Here is a 14,199-nt window from a genome sequence, read left to right as displayed (position 1 = left end):
TCCAAAAAGAAGACGACATGTTGAAGAAAAGGCAAAGGTACAAGGCTGTGACATCATTCACTTCCTGACTATAGAAACTCCGTATCCCAAGAACCATTGCGACATCGCGCCCGCTGGTCAAGGCAACGAGGTTTTCAGCAAACACGGCCAGTTTCTGTTACTTTGCAGACAAAAGTTCTATATTATTTCACTATTAAACAATCCGAATCCTGCTAATGGGAATAAAAATGATGGTGGTTTGTTTAATTGGATCATTGGGAACATTTTTTTGATCCATCTGACGTTTTTCTTACTATCAGTGTTAGATATGGATAAAACGTCAACTATCTGCCTGCATTATGTTCTAATACATTGTTTATAATATGTTGTTTACATTACAATAAATAAACACGTGTGGGAACGTGAAGCTCCACCAATCAAAAGCCTCGTAGTAGATCATGGGACTCCCGAGCATCCTGGGTAATGTAGTTCTAGGACGAAGGCTCGCAGTTAAACTGTATTTTTTCATAAACCAGACCGATCTCATACGTGCTTTTTTCACCTGCATCTGACTTTGCGGTTGCTTTATAACCACAGAGCTGGATTCAGCCCAAGCTGACGGAGTTACGGAGTTAATAAATATATACAAAGCAAGGGGAATTATACTTCCGGACCGGAGAGGAGGCGGGACTGTGGAGCTCTATTGGGAAAGAGCAACTTGGGCCCCCCCAGGCAGTCGCTTACATTTGCCTCGTGGTAAAACCGCCCCTGCTCGTTGACTACCGACGCATTTCTTTGGATTCACCACCTCTGAATTAAAGACATTCACATCTACATAAGCTCATTCATTCTTTACTTTCTCAGTTTGTCATTTATTTTGAGTCACAGACCAGTGAGTGTCGTTACCGGGGCATTCCGTCATCACTTCCCGCAGCAGCGCGAGGGGGGGAGCGGTGTAGCGCCATTTTTATCCCCGCGGCTGAACCGAACTCACCGCCGCCGCCGACAGGCTACGCCGAGGGAGACGCTGTCAACCCACACGGACCCCTCACCCACACGGACCCCCCCCGGCTCCATGTAGCCCCTCTGTTTTTGTTTTTTTGAACCCACTTTTCCTGCTGTTTCGTGGCCGTCATGGAGGCAGAGGAGAGCGGCGTGTCCCTGATTGGCTCCCCGTTAAACCTGCGGGTGTTGCTATGGCGTTAGCATTGCGGATCCGACCCGACCATCGTCTTTGCGACTGAAAAAAACCCCTTCAAAACGGACGACAGCGGATGTATTTCACATTTTAACAATCTACGTCACTTCTAGATCACCCACGCTTCGGATTTTACCGCAACTCTTCGCGAAAACGTGTTTAAAATTGACAGGAAGGCGGCGGATGTCATAGAGAGAGATCGTACGGTGAGTCGTTGTAACTAGCTTGCAACAACCGTGTCATTAGCTCATTAAGCTTTCTAGCCGAAAACAGGGATTTCCAGAGCTTTTGCTGAATGTAAACCCCGTCCAGAACGTGTTATCAGCACTTTCCCGGAGGTAAAGTGTCGTTTAAAGGAAGAGTTTGTGCGCAGGTAAGTCGTGTTTACGTTAGCTACAGCCTAAGGATTTAACACTGTGTTTAACCTCTTAACTCCCACCTCAACCGAGCACATTTTCTCCAGTTTGGCTTTACCCCAGTCCAAAAGCTTCTGGAAAAAAAGCTGTGAAAATAACAACAAAACGGAGACGTAAAAAATTATGGAAATGTGACAAAAAAAAGTGGGAAAACATTGACAAAAAAGTGACGAAAAATTGATGAAAAAGTGGCAAAAATGTCACAAGAAATTGACGAAAAATGGACGAAAAATGTGACAAAAAATGACAAAAATGTGACAAAAAATGACAAAAAAAATGATTAAAAAAATGAAAAAAAAAATGGATAAAAAATTATAAAAAATGTGACAAAAAATGATAAAAAATTGACGAAAAAAAGGACAAAAATGTGATAGAAATGTGACAAAACAAATTACAAAAATATGACAAAAATGTGACAAAAAAATGACAAAAAAAGAAGAAAAAAAAGACAAAAAATGGATGAAAAATGTGACAAAATATGCCAAAAATTGATAAAGAATTGATGGAAAAAAGGACAAAAATGTGATAAAAAATTGTCAAAAAAATTACCAAAATGTGATAAAAAATGGCCGAAAAAATGACAAAAATGTGACAAAAAATGACAAAAAAGTTACAAAAATGACTTGAATATCCAACAAAACAATTCGATGACGTGAGGAAAAAGATCCTCTCGGTTCAGGCGGGAGTTAAGAAGTTAAAGCAACTTATCACACAGGTAGGACTAAGTTACATTTACTAAAAGACTTAAGTTCTGGAGAAACGTTTTGACTTCTACTTTGAGTAATATATGGCAAAATTGTCACGTCGATGCAACAAATTAGAATCAATTCCTATAAATTTTCATGTAAATTTTCTTTAAGTGATAGTCTGGAAGTCTACATGTTTTACTAATGTTATAAATTATGCAAAATTAATCACCTGGTCTTGATATAAACTAATCAGAGTCTAGTGTCCTCCCATGTCGACCAATGAGACGAGCTTTTCCTGTGAACCAGCCTGTCAGGTCCAATCAGGAGGCAGGAGGAGGAGCTTGATCGTTAACTTTTCAAAATCCTGTTCCTGCTCTCCTCATTTTGCGAACTAAGAAGGGTTTTCTAGTAGGGCTGAACGATATGGACTGAATTTCATATCTCGTTGTTCATGCCAGATATCTCGATCTCGATATCGATACGATATTACTATGGGTTAGGTGAAAATCAAACATAAAGAGTACAGTTTTATTGATGAAAATCTATATCGTTTATATCTTGCTTTTTCGATTTTAATGTTTTGAATGTTGAATGTTCATATGTCGATACAATAAAGATATATCTTTCAGCCCTACTTTCTAGTTAAAGAGGGGAGGAATATGATTGTTATACTTTTAAATTTCACTCTATCTCTCCTCACTTACCAAAACTTACAGACTATCACTTTAAAGAAGATTACATTTTATCTAATTTCTACGTTGTATTCTGTGGTGAATATCACTTTTAAGTTATTTATTGTAACAGGGTTTACTCGAGGCTTTGAAATTTAATGACTTAAATGAATTGTGCCAAAATCAAGGCCTTAAATGTTATTATAAAGCATTAAATTGCAAGTTTTACTGTTTAAGTTCATCGAAAACACATACAGTGGCAGTTTTGGCTGAAATTTACCATTTTTATTTGTTTTAAGTTTCCCGTTTTGTCCAATTCTCTTTCCTCTGTTTAATGAAATGTTTGCAAATCTTAAGAAGCGAAATATGCGTCATTTTCTGCGTTCGTGGCATTAAAAAGTAGTATTTGGGCCTTGAAATGGCATTTGTTTACGTCGTCAACAAACTTTTCACCAAGTACAGCCTCATACAATATTTGACTGTCCAAGTATCATCGGGCCTAGTTCAGGAACAAATAAGGGCAATACCTGATCAAAACAGACCTAAATTGGACTATATTATGTATTATGTATGTGTAAAATATGTAACTTCAATGCATTACTAACTAAGGCATAAACAACTAAAAAATAATTGCTGAAATTGCAGGTGACCATGAGTACTAACACTTTTTACTTCGACTTTATTAAATTATTAAATATACATTTTTTGACTTAGATCAACTTCCCTCAGGTTAATGCGTGGACAGCTCTCAATAAGCCCGACTTAGTTTAACCTCTTAACTCCCGCCTGAACCGAGAGCATTTTCTCCAGTTCAGCTTTACCCAAATCCTGTAGGCCAGTGTAACGCCTCATTTGAAAGCTAAGATCTACAAAACTCATCTAAATGGATCTTTTTCCTCACGTCAACCCATTCTGTAGCTTTTTTGTCATTTTTTAAAAACATTTTTTGTCACATTTATTGTCATTTTTTAAATCATTTTTATGGTCATATTTTGTCACATTTTTGTCCCAATTTTTTGTCATTTTTTGTCAAATTTTTTGTCTTTTTTTAATCCATTTTTTGTCACATTTTTGTCACATTTATTGTCATTTTTTAAATCATTTTTTTGTCATTTTTTTAATCAATTTTTTTTCATTTATTGTCACATTTTTTTTAAAATTTTGGTCAACTTTTTTTCATTTTTTTTCATTTTTTTTTCATTTTTTTTCATTTTTTTTCATTTTTTGTCACATTTTTGTCACATTTTTGTCATTTTTTCGTCACTTTTTCGTCAAAGTTATCTCACTTTTTTGTCACATCTTCATCATTGTTTTCATCTCAGTTATGTCGCTATTTTCACACCTTCTTTCTAGAAGCTTTTGGATTGGGGTAAAACCAAACTGGAGAAAATGTGCTCGGTTCAGGTGGGAGTTAAGGGGTTAATTAATTAATTTGAGTTCTGTTAACTTTTGCCTCTTGATTTCTAACTCAGGGTTTATTCAGCCATTATTATATGTTTTAAAGCCACACACAATGTATTTTTCATCACTTAAAAACATCTCTATTTAAATCACAGCATGAATTTTACTTGATCCTGTGAGTGAAATGTTATGCAGTGCGGCTTTAACGGCTTTTCAACATTTTCACAACATTTAGACGGCATAGTTTTAAACCTGTAGTTCATTTTTGTCCATATTTCTCACCATCTTCTTTACCTTGGCACCATTTAAAGCATTGATTTTCATTGAAGGAAGTGGAATTGTGCTAAAATTCAGGAGTTTGTTGAAAGTTAGGTCAGATTTACACACATTTGTTTGCTATTGTGTCTAACTTGCTCTTCGATATCCAACTTTTCCAATGGATACAAACCTTACAGTCTTGAGAATGGCGTTAAAATGACTAAATACTCCAGGGTACGTTATATTTTGTATCATTTTTGGCCTGTTGCTTAGTGTGTTGTACATCCTGGTTCCGGATTGGGTCAGTGTGTGAGCTGGCAGCGGCAGCTCCTTCTTATTTTGAGTAATTGGAGCATAATAAAATGCTTTACACAGACACATAGACACATTCATTGTATACATTGTATTTTTAGAGCGGCCTCTCCCTGAAGGCGCCGTCATGTGATGCGAGACTCTGACAATACGTCGAGCCGGGTTTGGTCTTGTTGATTTATTCCCGCTCTGGGTCACATTTGTTCTTGTTCAAGACCTCGACTTTGGACCGCTTTATGTCTGGAATGAATTTGTTTTTGTCCCAGTGCTGTACGAAAGGTCACTCACGGCGTCTGATCATGTTTAAACAGAGCTTTTTGAACAACGTTTTAAAGCTTTAAAGGGATATTTCAGGATTTTTGACATAAGGCCTCATTTCCTAGTTATCCAGTGTTGCTGATTTCTGGAGATATTTAGGCCCGAGCCGGACGCAGTCGCGGCAAGGGACTATTGTTTTTGGGTGGTTTCTTATTATTATTATTATTATTTTTTTTCTCCGGAAATGATCGCGTTTTTGACCCGCTGAACGTGGGCGAAAGCTCACCAAAATTGGCGGAGGCAATGAGGCAGCGAAAAAATTTATGATATTGGACGAATGGGACACGCCCACAACAAAATGGCTCCACAGCGCCCTCTGGAAGCGGACCCCAATTCAAAAAAATCGGGGCGTTTTTGGGCGTACGCTCGAATCCCTCGGCACAGTGAGAGGGGACATCAGGACAAGCCCAAAACTCACTTGGAGCGCCACGCCCACTCGCACAGGGAGGCGGCCATCTTGGCTTCAAACCCGGACATCGTCTAAACTCATTTTACGTTTTAACGAACTAGTCCCTGGTTTTTCGTCGGATTTAGCTCACATTTAGCACAGCGCATCTAGACATATTGAAATTCAATATTTGCCCAGCGTTTCTCAAAAAAGTTTCACCGTTTCCTCGTAACGACGCGGCAAAAAACACGTAGATTTCACGTTGTTTCCAAGAAAGCTCACGCTCACAGGCATAAACCCACAGAGCTCATATTCATGTCACTAATGCGCCACCTGAAACTGAACAGAATGAAGCCATTAATGTGTAGCCTGCTCCCAGGATAGCGCCCCCTAGCCATACCTTGAAAACTGCACTTTTGAATCTTTTTAATACAATGATGCCAGTATGTTCTAGACACTTTTGGAAACCAAAAAATACATTATAGTCATGTCATATTTTCTAAGATGTGGGCGTGACTTTGACTTTTCATTGGTAATCTGTATGGACCTGTCTTGTTTGTCAACAAACTAGTCCCTGGTTTTTCAGCAGAATAAGCCCATACCTGTTTAAACAGACTCTCCTGACACGGGGCTACAAAAAATACCTGACTTTTTTTTCACTCAGACCCCCCCGTTTTGAATGGCGCCCCCCCCCAAAAACACGTTTTGTCATGTAAATTTGACACCACCTCGCAGGCACGCGCTCTATCCAGTCTGGATCATACTTGGCTGACAGAAGGCCACTTACGGTCTGATTCCATAGAGATCAATTACTCCACGGTGCACATCACTATAGCGCCCCCTGCCTATACCCTGAAAAAATTATTTTGTCCGATTTCCGCGAAACTTTCCACATGTCTTCTACTCATCATAACAAACAAAAAAATATATTACACCATGCCTCTATCTCGCTCCGTTCTCCTAATATTTAGGCCCGAGCCGGACGCAGTCGCGGCAAGGGACTATTGTTTTTGGGTGGTTTCTTATTATTAGGCCCGAGCCGGACGCAGTCCTGGCAAGGGACTATTGTTTTTGGGTGGTTTCTTATTATTATTATTATTATTATTATTTTTTTTCTCCGGAAAGGATCGCGTTTTTGACCCGCTAAACGTGGGTGAAAGCTCCCCAAAATTGGCGGAGGCAATGGGGCAGCGAAAAAATTTATGATATTGGACGAATGGGACACGCCCACAACAAAATGGCTCCACAGCGCCCTCTGGAAGCGGACCCCAATTCAAAAAAATAGGGGCGTTTTTGGGCGTAGGCCCGAATCCCTCGGCACAGTGAGAGGGGACATCAGGACAAGCCCAAAACTCACTTGGAGCGACACGCCCACTCGCACAGGGAGGCGGCCATCTTGGCTTCAAACCCGGACATCGTCTAAACTCATTTTACGTTTTAACGAACTAGTCCCTGGTTTTTCGTCGGATTTAGATCACATTTGGCACAGCGCATCTAGACATATTGAAATTCAATATTTGCCCAGCGTTTCTCAAAAAAGTTTCACCGTCTCCGCGTAACGCCGCGGCAAAAAACGCATAGATTTCGCGTTGTTTCCAAGAAAGCTCACGCTCACAGGCATAAGTCCAGAGAGCTCATATTCATGTCACTAATGCGCCACCTGAAACTGAACAGAATGAAGCCATTAATGTGTAGCCTGCTCCCAGGATAGCGCCCCCTAGCCATACCTTGAAAACTGCACTTTTGAATCTTTTTAATACAATGATGCCAGTATGTTCTAGACACTTTTGGAAACCAAAAAATACATTATAGTCATGTCATATTTTCTAAGATGTGGGCGTGACTTTGACTTTTATTTGGGAGTCTATCTGGACCTGCCTTGTGTGTCAACAAACTAGTCCCTGGTTTTTCAGCAGAATAAGCCCATACCTGTTTAAACAGACTCTCCTGACACGGGGCTACAAAAAATACCTGACTTTTTTTTCTCTCAGACCCCCCCGTTTCGAATGGCGCCCCCCCAAAAACACATTTTGTCATGTAAATTTGACACCACCTCGCAGGCGCGCGCTCTATCCACTCTGGATCCTACTTGGATGACAGAAGGCCACTTACGGTCTGATTCCATAGAGATCAATTACTTCACGGTGCACATCACTATAGCGCCCCCTGCCTATACCTTGAAAAAATTATTTTGTCCGATTTCCACCAAACTTACCAGATGTCTTCTACTCATCATAACAAACAAAAAAATATATTACACCATGCCTCTATCTTGCTCCGTTCTCTTAATATTTAGGCCCGAGCCGGACGCAGTCCTGGCAAGGGACTATTGTTTTTGGGTGGTTTCTTATTATTATTATTAGGCCCGAGCCGGACGCAGTCCTGGCAAGGGACTATTGTTTTTGGGTGGTTTCTTATTATTATTATTATTATTATTATTATTTTTTTTCTCCGGAAAGGATCGCGTTTTTGACCCGCTAAACGTGGGTGAAAGCTCCCCAAAATTGGCGGAGGCAATGAGGCGGCGAAAAAATTTATGATATTGGACGAATGGGACACGCCCACAACAAAACGGCTCCACAGCGCCCTCTGGAAGCGGACCCCAATTCAAAAAAATTGGGGCGTTTTTGGGCGTAGGCCCGAATCCTTGGCCACAGTGAGAGGGGACATCAGGACAAGCCCAAAACTCACTTGGAGCGCCACGCCCACTCGCACAGGGAGGCGGCCATCTTGGCTTCAAACCCGGACATCGTCTAAACTCATTTTACGTTTTAACGAACTAGTCCCTGGTTTTTTGTCGGATTTACATCACATTTGGCACAGTGCATCTAGACATATTGAAATTCAATATTTGCCCAGCGTTTCTCAAAAAAGTTTCACCGTCTCCGCGTAACGACGCGGCAAAAAACGCGTAGATTTCGCCTTGTTTCCAAGAAAGCTCAGGCTCACAGGCATAAGCCCACAGAGCTCATATTCATGTCGCTAATGCGCCACCTGAAACTGAACAGAATGAAGCCATTAATGTGGAGCCTGCTCCAAGTATAGCGCCCCCTAGCCATACCTTGAAAACTGCACTTTTGAATATTTTTAATACAATGATGCCAGTTTGTTCTAGACACTTTTGCAAACCAAAAAATACATTATAGTCATGTCATCTTTTCTAAGATGTGGGCGTGACTTTGACTTTTATGTGGGAGTCTATCTGGACCTGCCTTGTGTGTCAACAAACTAGTCCCTGGTTTTTCAGCAGAATAAGCCCATACCTGTTTAAACAGACTCTCCTGACACGGGGCTACAAAAAATACCTGACTTTTTTTTCACTCAGACCCCCCCGTTTCGAATGGCGCCCCCCCAAAAACACGTTTTGTCATGTAAATGTGACACCATCTCGCAGGCACGCGCTCTATCCAGTCTGGATCATACTTGGCTGACAGAAGGCCACTTACGGTCTGATTCCATAGAGATCAATAACTGCACGGTGCTCATCACTATAGCGCCCCCTGCCTATACCTTGAAAAAATTATTTTGTCCGATTTCCACGAAACTTTCCAGATGTCTTCTACTCATCATAACAAACAAAAAAATATATTACACCATGCCTCTATCTCGCTCCGTTCTCCTTATATTTAGGCCCGAGCCGGACGCAGTCCTGGCAAGGGACTATTGTTTTTGGGTGGTTTCTTATTATTATTATTATTATTATTATTATTTTTTTTCTCCGGAAAGGATCGCGTTTTTGACCCGCTAAACGTGGGTGAAAGCTCCCCAAAATTGGCGGAGGCAATGAGGCGGCGAAAAAATTTATGATATTGGACGAATGGGACACGCCCACAACAAAACGGCTCCACAGCGCCCTCTGGAAGCGGACCCCAATTCAAAAAAATTGGGGCGTTTTTGGGCGTAGGCCCGAATCCTTGGCCACAGTGAGAGGGGACATCAGGACAAGCCCAAAACTCACTTGGAGCGCCACGCCCACTCGCACAGGGAGGCGGCCATCTTGGCTTGAAAGTGGCTTTTAAGTGGCTTGTAAGTGGCCCGCCCATCCTCCGTGAAAATAGCCAGAGGTCTTAGCCTAGCTGCATACTGGCCTCTGTCAGAGGCCTCTGTCTCCTGAAATTCGCCAATTTTCCAAATTTCTCCCTTTCTTCACAAAAGCCACACTTTTGGACTCATAGGTACTTATACTACCCCTATGTCACAGACAGAAGCTTTAATTTGGACGTTTTTGCCTCCAAATTCACGTTTTTCTCAACAGTACAATCACAGGAAGTTTAATTCGTTTGTTTCCTGTCCGTCTCTCTGTGTGCTCCTCGTACTATATGGGTCTTTCCAAAATATTGCTTCAATATCGAGGGTGCTGCAGGGCTGAAACCCTCTCTCAACGTTTCTTTGGGCAGCCAGGAATTTACCCTGATTAAATAATGATAGAATATATTATTTTCTATACTGTAAATCCATTTCCTGCAAATACACAAGTGCGGGGTATTTCATGATATCAATGTCAAATCCCCTGCAGTAATCACTCAGTCTTAGTAGCTCCATTGGTAGAGAGCTGGGTTAGTGTACAGGAGGTTGCTGGATCAAACACCAACCTTGACTCTTTTTCATTTGTTTTTCTTTTCGACTCCGCACTTTCTGGTAAGAACATGAATCGTCGCCGATGGTTCCAAACTCATTAGAAACATGAAAATTACCCCTCCAGTGTGTTGCCGGGATCAAATTTCAGCCTGTGAATTTGGAGTACCCAAGCAGTCATCAGGCCCATGTTTGCATGGAATTACAGCTCAGTGATAGCATGTCCGTCTCAAGTGAAGGAGGTAGCTAGTCCAAACACGACCTTGACACTTTCATATTGCCTTCACCTTTTACATGGGATGCTGCACACATTGTCACAGCCTATAACATGTGAGTAAGGGACATTTTGCAGAAGTTTCTGTGCCTGTGTGGCATCATAGCTTGAGCGTTGGATTCCCAACCATTAGGTTGTTGGATCAATTCTGACTTTACCTTTTTTTTTTTTTTTTTTAACCGCAAATATGGTCCCACCCTCATAAAAAACGCTTCAAAACATGCGTCACTAAAGAGAAAGAAATGGGGGATAGTAGGGAGACAATTGAGGAAACACTGGGGAATATGTCGAAAACAATCGGGGAAATGTTCAAGGTGGGGGGGTGGGGGGGCGGGGGGGGGGGAGATCTAAACTGTGAATCCGTTTCCTGCAAACACACAAGTGCATGATCTCTCATGACATTAATTTCCAATCTGCTGTTTTATTCACTCAGCTGGAGTAGCTCCATCGGTAGAGAGCTGAACTAGTGTACAGGAGGTTGCTGGATCAAATCCCAATGTTCACTCTTTTATTTCCTTTTTCTTTTGGACTCAGCACCTTCCAGGAAGAACTCACTAAAAACAGGGAAATAACCTCTCCTCCAGTGTGTTGCTGCAACCAAATTCCAGCCTGGGAATTTGGAGAAACCAAGCCATCATCAGGCCCATGTTTCAAGTGAAGGAGGTTGCTAGTCCAAACACAGCCATGACACTTTTATATTGTTTTCACCTTTTACATGGGCAACTGCACACATTGTCACAGCCTAAAACACATGAATACAGGACGTTTCATGAGATTGGTTGTGCCTGTGTAGTGTTACTGCTTGTGCATTGGCTTGCCAATCATGACATTAATGGATCAATTTTGACCTTAGCTCTTTTTTTTTTTTTTATAACCGCACCTATGGTCCCGCCCCAATGTATGGGTGGGGTGCATGACCTATAATTACCTCTCTCCTCCAGTGGTGTGCTGGGAACTAACTTCTGCTCAATAATTTAGACAAAAGTAGCCCACATCGGGGTCTAACTACCATGGAGGTACAGCTCAGTGATAGTGTGCTTGTCATTGGTGGAGGAGGTTGCCAGTTCAAACATGGCTGTGACACTTCTCTAATCCTTTCTCTTTTTTTGTCGGCATTTTAATAGAATTTCTGATACAGTGCAGTCTGTCAGTGATTTTAACCGTTTATACAGTGTTAAGAGTTTCTGCAATATCAACATGTTTGTACAGTTTCTGCAACAAAATAGGGATTATTGCAATTACAGCACAATTATGCAACTACATAGGGATTTTCACAATAGCACTATAATGTAACTTAATAGGGACATTCGCATATAAAGCACTGTCATGCAACTTAAAGGGACTTTCGCATATAATAAACTGTAATGCAACTTCAAGGGACTTTCGCATAAAATGAACTGTAATGCAACTTAAAGGGACTTTCGCATATAATAAACTGTAATGCAACTTAAAGGGACTTTCGCATATAATGAACTGTAATGCAACTTAAAGGGACTTTCGCATAAAATGAACTGTAATGCAACTTAAAGGGACTTTCGCATATAATAAACTGTAATGCAACTTAAAGGGACTTTCGCATATAATGTACTGTAATGCAACTTAAAGGGACTTTCGCATATAATAAACTGTAATGCAACTTAAAGGGACTTTCGCATATAATAAACTGTAATGCAACTTAAAGGGACTTTCGCATAAAATGACCTGTAATGCAACTTAAAGGGACTTTCGCATATAATAAACTGTAATGCAACTTAAAGGGACTTTCGCATATAATGTACTGTAATGCAACTTAAAGGGACATTCGCATATAATAAACTGTAATGCAACTTAAAGGGACTTTCGCATATAATAAACTGTAATGCAACTTAGAGGGACTTTCGCATATAATAAACTGTAATGCAACTTTAAGGGACTTTCACATGAAATGCACTGTAATGCAACTTTAAGGGACTTTGCATAAAATGCACTGTAATGCAAATTTAAGGGACTTTCGCATAAAATGAACTGTAATGCAACTTAAAGGGACTTTCGCATCAAAATGAGCGAGTTCAATTGTGGGGCTCGCAAGGACCTAGTGTGATGAAGAGTGGTCGCAAGGCATGAGAGTGACCGGAGGTGGCCGCAAAGGACGAGAGCGAGCGGGGGCGGTTGCAAGGGACGAGTCCCCAAGGGCGAGGGCCTTCATCGCCGCTTGCGGCTTTAATTATTATTATTTTTTTTTTCTCCGGAAAGGATCGCGTTTTTGACCCGCTAAACGTGGGTGAAAGCTCCCCAAAATTGGCGGAGGCAATGGGGCAGCGAAAAAATTTATGATATTGGACGAATGGGACACGCCCACAACAAAATGGCTCCACAGCGCCCTCTGGAAGCGGACCCCAATTCAAAAAAATAGGGGCGTTTTTGGGCGTAGGCCCGAATCCCTCGGCACAGTGAGAGGGGACATCAGGACAAGCCCAAAACTCACTTGGAGCGACACGCCCACTCGCACAGGGAGGCGGCCATCTTGGCTTCAAACCCGGACATCGTCTAAACTCATTTTACGTTTTAACGAACTAGTCCCTGGTTTTTCGTCGGATTTAGATCACATTTGGCACAGCGCATCTAGACATATTGAAATTCAATATTTGCCCAGCGTTTCTCAAAAAAGTTTCACCGTCTCCGCGTAACGCCGCGGCAAAAAACGCATAGATTTCGCGTTGTTTCCAAGAAAGCTCACGCTCACAGGCATAAGTCCAGAGAGCTCATATTCATGTCACTAATGCGCCACCTGAAACTGAACAGAATGAAGCCATTAATGTGTAGCCTGCTCCCAGGATAGCGCCCCCTAGCCATACCTTGAAAACTGCACTTTTGAATCTTTTTAATACAATGATGCCAGTATGTTCTAGACACTTTTGGAAACCAAAAAATACATTATAGTCATGTCATATTTTCTAAGATGTGGGCGTGACTTTGACTTTTATTTGGGAGTCTATCTGGACCTGCCTTGTGTGTCAACAAACTAGTCCCTGGTTTTTCAGCAGAATAAGCCCATACCTGTTTAAACAGACTCTCCTGACACGGGGCTACAAAAAATACCTGACTTTTTTTTCTCTCAGACCCCCCCGTTTCGAATGGCGCCCCCCCAAAAACACATTTTGTCATGTAAATTTGACACCACCTCGCAGGCGCGCGCTCTATCCACTCTGGATCCTACTTGGATGACAGAAGGCCACTTACGGTCTGATTCCATAGAGATCAATTACTTCACGGTGCACATCACTATAGCGCCCCCTGCCTATACCTTGAAAAAATTATTTTGTCCGATTTCCACCAAACTTACCAGATGTCTTCTACTCATCATAACAAACAAAAAAATATATTACACCATGCCTCTATCTTGCTCCGTTCTCTTAATATTTAGGCCCGAGCCGGACGCAGTCCTGGCAAGGGACTATTGTTTTTGGGTGGTTTCTTATTATTATTATTATTATTATTTTTTTTTTTCTCCGGAAAGGATCGCGTTTTTGACCCGCTAAACGTGGGTGAAAGCTCCCCAAAATTGGCGGAGGCAATGGGGCAGCGAAAAAATTTATGATATTGGACGAATGGGACACGCCCACAACAAAATGGCTCCACAGCGCCCTCTGGAAGCGGACCCCAATTCAAAAAAATAGGGGCGTTTTTGGGCGTAGGCCCGAATCCCTCGGCACAGTGAGAGGGGACATCAGGACAAGCCCA

At 41.6% G+C, this 14,199-nt stretch overlaps 1 protein-coding gene across 4 annotated transcripts in view; it reads left to right on the top strand.

The window, feature by feature from the left end:
- Positions 1-971: 971 nt before the first annotated feature.
- The window catches only part of klc1a (kinesin light chain 1a), a 64,082-nt gene continuing 50,854 nt past the window's right edge, over positions 972-14,199 (top strand). Inside the window, exon 1 of one of the 4 annotated variants that reach the window (XM_079573478.1) lies at positions 972-1,383. The gene's annotated coding sequence lies outside the window, so the exon portion shown is untranslated. The remainder of the gene's footprint in view (positions 1,384-14,199) is intronic. The other 3 variants (XM_079573479.1, XM_079573480.1, XM_079573481.1) reach the window with 3 other exon arrangements.

Source organism: Gobius niger, assembly GCF_951799975.1.
Source record: "Gobius niger genome assembly, chromosome: 16".
NCBI lineage: Eukaryota > Metazoa > Chordata > Actinopteri > Gobiiformes > Gobiidae > Gobius > Gobius niger.
This window is presented reverse-complemented; position numbering and strand designations above follow the sequence as displayed.